The sequence below is a fragment of the Orcinus orca genome, chromosome 18 (genome assembly GCF_937001465.1).
Source record: "Orcinus orca chromosome 18, mOrcOrc1.1, whole genome shotgun sequence".
Classification (NCBI taxonomy): domain Eukaryota; kingdom Metazoa; phylum Chordata; class Mammalia; order Artiodactyla; family Delphinidae; genus Orcinus; species Orcinus orca.
The window spans coordinates 25,815,009-25,821,008 of NC_064576.1; positions in this window are offsets into that span (position 1 = coordinate 25,815,009).

A 6,000-nucleotide genomic window follows, 5' to 3' on the forward strand; every position below is an offset into this window, starting at 1 on the left:
GTGTTGGGATGAGGGAAAGCAGCATGTACACAGGGAAACCACAGAACCACAGAACGTTTCTAGAAGCCGTATGAGAGACTTGGGAGGCAGAAAAGAGGAGTCGCTACAGGAAAACTTAGGAACATTCTCTCAGGCGAGATGAAATTGGAACCAGGTCTGGAAGGCACCGCAGAAATTTGCTGGAGAAGGGGGGTGGCGAAGGAAAGGTGAGAGACCAGCCCTCCAGGTTTGAGCCTTCTCAGTAGCTTTCTCTGAGTAACATCACTCTAATGGGTCCCTTGCTCACTAATCCATAGTTTATTAACTACTTTTGGAACTAGAAGGAAGAAATGTTAGGGATTCCATGATTCAGAAATTCAGTTGTGAACACTGAAATCCAGAATTTTATAAGTCCTTATCAGAGCTCATACAGCTCATCAGGGGACAAACTGGGACTAGACAAATCAATAAATGTCTGCGGAATAAATGACCACACAGGCTAACCAGTGCTGGTACAAAATCTGTAGAAGAAGAGAATAAAAAAGGCAATAAAGGCAAAAGTTCAACATTGAACAGTATTTCTAAAGGTTATGACAATGCTTATTTTTGTTGCTCTTAGGATTCTGCTCAATGCCATTCAATGCCATAGTAATTAAACTAGACATAACTTGGTTAAAGGAGAGTCTATTGTCCTGTTTCCTTGCATAAATATTCTGTGCTTGCTTATGATATTTTTGAAATTGCAACTGAGTCTTTTAACTTGGGTGGGGACCCCAGGCCCACAGTGAGCAATTGTTTATTGGGAGGGACAGGCAAGGCAGACTCATGCTCCACAGTGAAACTTCCACTGCCTCAGAGGCTGACAATGCAGGTTTTACTTTTTTAGCTTATTGGACAAAGTGAGAACCAGATGTACCGGAACTTCACAGTAATGTTCCTGATGACCCAAATATTGCAGAATGGGAAGATCCAAGCCTAGCCTACTGTAAGCCAACAATAATCAAAACTGATGGGGCTCCACAGATGTTGTGCATAAATGTGGGTATTCAGAAGAGGTCAGAGTGACTTTCGGTTTCCGATCCGACATATCAAGAGCTTAGAAGTCACTCTTCCATCCTAACCAGTAAAAAGCTGTATGAACTGAAAAACCAACAAGTCTTCTTAGACATGTCAGACAAGTCAGGTCAAAGGGAAAACCACTGCCCCCAACATTGGAGAGACAGACAGATGGATACAGAGAATCACTGGAACATAAATCCACAAGCAGAAACTTCCATGGTACCAGTGCCTGGGTAGGAAAACCTGAACTGTAATTGACACATTGCTGGAGGCTCAGAGTGGACCAGTCTGAGAGTTAAAAATTCTCAGGGAGCCAAGTAACAGGGGATCCCCTGCACTTTTGTACAGACACCAAGCAGGGTAAGTGTTAAACAAAACAAAACAAAACAAAACTCTACACCTAGACATATATCATTTTCCAACTACAGAAAATCAAAGATAATTTTACCTCCAGAAGCTCTACCAGGTCCCCACAGTGAATACTGGAAGAAAATCCCCTCATGCTTCTGGAAGAGGAAGGAAAAAAGGAACTGTTTTGAAATATGTCAGAGCATTCTGTTCTTCTTAATAAGACCTGCCCTCAGGAGAAGCTGTTGTTACCAGAGCCTAAATCTGATGGGGTTTTATCAGAGCCTAACCTACAAGGGGGAAGGGAAGTATCTGAGTCCAGCTCCTCTATCCATCCTGCCCCACCTAAGAGAGGGTGATGGGACTGAGAAGTACTGGCAAAATCCACGGTCCAGGGATACAGGCTCAGCAAAAGACTGAGCCTTGATCATAGGACCACAGAACATTTTCTCTCCCTCACACACTAACACTACATTATAAAGCCCTGTTTATTGCAGTTCCTTTTACCCACTATATCTTGCCCACCTATCAACAAAAAAAAATTATAAGGTATTTTAAAAGGCAAAGAACACAGTTGAAAGAGACTGAACGAGCATCAGAACCAGAGTCAGATATGGCAGAAATGTTGGAATTATCAGACCAGAATTTTAAAACACAAACTATGATTAATATGCTAAGGGGCTTTAATGGAAAAAGTAGACAACATGCAACAGATGCATAACATAAGCAGAGAGATGGAAATTCTAAGAAAGAATTTAAAAGTAATGCTAGAGGGCTTCCCAGGTGGTGCAGTGGTTGAGACTCTGCCTGCCAATGCAGGGGACACGGGTTCGAGCCCTGGCCTGGGAAGATCCCACATGCCACGGAGCAACTAGGCCCGTGAGCCACAATTACTGAGCTCGCGCGTCTGGAGCCTGTGCTCCACAATAAGAGAGGCCGCAATAGTGAGAGGCCCACGTGCCGCGATGAAGAGTGGCTCCCACTTGCCACAACTAAAGAAAGCCCTCGCACAGAAACGAAGACCCAACACAGCCATAAATAAATAAATAAATAAAATTTAAAAAAAAAAAAAAGTAATGCTAGAGGGCTTCCCTGGTGGTGCAGTGGTTAAGAATCTGCCTGCCAATGCAGGGGACACAGTTTCAAGCCCTGGTCCGGGAAGATTCCACATGCCGCAGAGCAACTAAGCCCGTGCGCCACAACTACTGAGTCTGCGCTCTAGAGCCCATAAACCACAACCACTGAAGCCCGCACGTCTAGAGCCCATGCTCCGCAACAAGAGAAGCCACCGCGGTGAGAAGCCTGCATACCACAATGAAGAGTAGCCCCCGCTTGCCGCAACCAGAGAAAAGCCCACATGCAGCTATGAAGACCCAACGCAGCCAAGATAAATAAATAAATAAAATATAGTAATAAAATAAATAAATTTACTTTAAAAAATAATTTTAAAAAAGTAATACTAGAGATCAAAAATATTATAACAGAAATGAAGAATGCCTTTGATGAGCTCATTAGGGCACGACATGGCTGAGGAAAGGATCTCTGAGCTTGATGATATGACAATAGAAACTTCCCCAAAACTGAACAAGGAAAATACTGAAAAAAAAAAAGAACAGAGCATCCAAGAACTGTGGGACAATGACAAAAGGTATAACATACATGTAATGGGAATTTCAGAAGAAGAAGAAACAGAGAAAGGAACAAAAGCAATATTGGAAGTAATAATGATTGAGAATTTTTCCAAATTAATGTCAAACACAAAACTATAGATCCAGGAAGCTCAGAGAACACCAAGCAGGATAAATGAAAACAAATAAATCTACCCTAAGCATGTAATATTCAAGCTTTAGAATATCGAAGATAAAGACAAAAAAAATTGAAAGAAAACAAGAGGAAAAAAATCTTACCTTTAGAAAAGTAAAGATAAGAATTGCACTTGATATCTCCTCAGAAACCATGCAGTCAAGAAGAGAGTGAAGTGAAATATTTGATTAAAAAAAAAAAAAACCCAAAAAAACCAAAAAATACAACAAGCTAGAATTCTGTACCCTGCAAAATTATACTTCAAAAGTGAAGAAGAAATAAAGACTTTCTCGGGAAAACAAAAATTGAGGGAATTTGCTGCCAGTAAACCTGCCTTGCAAAAATAATGTTAAAAGAAGTTCTTCAGAGAGAAGGAAAATGATATAAGTAAGAAACTTGGATCTGCATAAAGAAAGAAAGAACATCAGGGAATAAATAAGCGAAGGTAAAATAAAAACTTATTTTCTTATTCTTAATTGATCTAACAGAAAATAGTTTACATGAAATAATAGCAAAAATGTATTTGATTACGTATGCTTATGCATATGTATACACTTATGTGTAAGTGTAATGAATGACTGCAATGGTAAAAGGGATGGGAGGTGTAGGAATTGGGAATATTGTTATTATAAGATATTTATACTGCTTGTGAGGTGGTTTAGAGTTATTTTAAAGTGGACTTGGATTAGTTTTAAATGTGTATTGCAAACTTTAGAGCAATCATCAAAATTTTTTTTAAAAAGAGGTATAATTGATATGAAAAGAAAGCAGAGAAAACAGAGATTGGAGTGCGGGGGTGAGTGGGTAAATGGGAACTCTATACATTTTCCAGTCGATTTTGCTGTTAATTTTAAACTGCTCTAAAAAATATTTTATTAAAAAAAAAGAAGGGGTGGGTGACAGAATGTTTAATACTTGGGTTCTTAGAGAATGATATCTAATAATTTGACCAGGAATTTAGGTCAAAAAAAGCTGGGCACTGGATCTAAAATGTTAAATTACCTGAAGATGGTTTGAAACTGGAATATTGGGAACTAATCTATTGATCTTCTTCTTGGAAATACTGATGTTGCCTTACAATTCTCATCATTAGTATACTTACCATAAAGTACAATAAATAAACCAGCCTTGGATTAGACATGCATTTTCAAATGTATAAATATCCATTTATCCAACCTGGATGTCAGGACTAGATGGAAACAGGTGTGGCATAAACCAAATGGATAGAAAAGGCAGAGATAGGACAGCTCTCTACTCTATGACACTAGTCTTGAACAGAAAGAAGTGAGCTAGAGAGCACCATTCTCTGGGCTCTGAGAGATACCACAGTCTTAAAAATTAAATGCCCAAGACTCTTTTGAGAGTCATCCCTCATTATTTAGATAATTATAATCATGCTAAATTGTTATTATAATACTAACTGATATTTAAGTACTTGCCATATACCAGGCACTGGTCTAAATAAACACTTTACTATATTACAGATGAGGAAACTGTGACACAGAGGAAACTTCATCACAGATGGAGTGATATGCCCTAGGCCACAGAGCTAGCAAGTGACAGTGAGGATTCTAAGCCAGACTTGCATCCAGAGCCCATGCCCTGAAGCCTCATGCTCAGACCGCCTCTCACTATACAGAAAGAGTCCAGAGTCAGCCAGTTGGGCTCATGATCTGTGTGGCCTTGGTTACATTGTGTTGCTTTTCTGAGAGTGAGACCACTCACAGATACATCAAGCAGCCTCTGGTTGTTCTATCAGGGAAGATGACAGGCAGCAAGAAGCCTTGAATTCTTATCTTTGTTCACTTCGACTTACTTAACTCTTCCTAAATCCTAAATCCCTTTGGGAAGAAATAAAGTTATGTTTGGGAACTGATTTCTGCATAAGGTCCTGAGGGTCCAAGGGATACACCATGACTCAACACATAGTAGGCAGTCAAGAAATGCTTGAATAAGTGACTGTATCAATGAACCAGTCAATTCAATTAAGTATCTAGATAACTATGGATTTAATGACCTCCTTATCTCATTTTACAACCATTCTCCCCTGCATCATCACCATATTACCTTTAACATATATTATCTCAAACTACTTGTGTTCAAACACTTCAATCAAGTTTAACGCTTTGCTGCATTCGTCAAAGCCTTCTTCCTTTGTGTTATGCTGTCATCGCTCAGGGTCTTAACTGTACCCAGAATGCCCTACTTTGCCAAAGCTGAACGTTCAAATCCAACTTATGGTTAAGATCCAACTCAAACACAGCTTATCTCTATTAGAGAAAAGTAATTCATCCCACCTCTGATACCCTACATTATCATTACTCTATACCGCATTCAGATCTGAATATGCCTTATCTCCCCACAGTAAGTTGTTTGACAAGAGAAGTCATTACTGCTTTATCTTCTCTGTCCCTCTTAGTGTTTTTTTGTGGTATAAGTGGCATCCAAAGAAGACAGTACTGGGTTTGAGTTGTTAGCATTTATGAGTAAACCCTATATTCTATACGTTATATTCCTTATCAACTTTTGATTTATAATTCATCTTTTATCAACAGAGTATTAGTTAACTCTTGACAGGAGTATTTCAAATTGTTTTGTGCTGTGTTCGTAATTGTATGTGTCTCTTGTGAATTAATTGCTTCAGTGATGAAATCTCTTTAAAATTTATTAGAAATGAGATCCATTTTGTTTTATTATCCTAGAAAATTTGGGGTTATTAATGAGAAAAATACATTTGTAAGTGTATATTAAAATGTACGTTTAGTACAAGATTTATTTTTAAATAAAAAATATGCATTAAATGCAAAATTT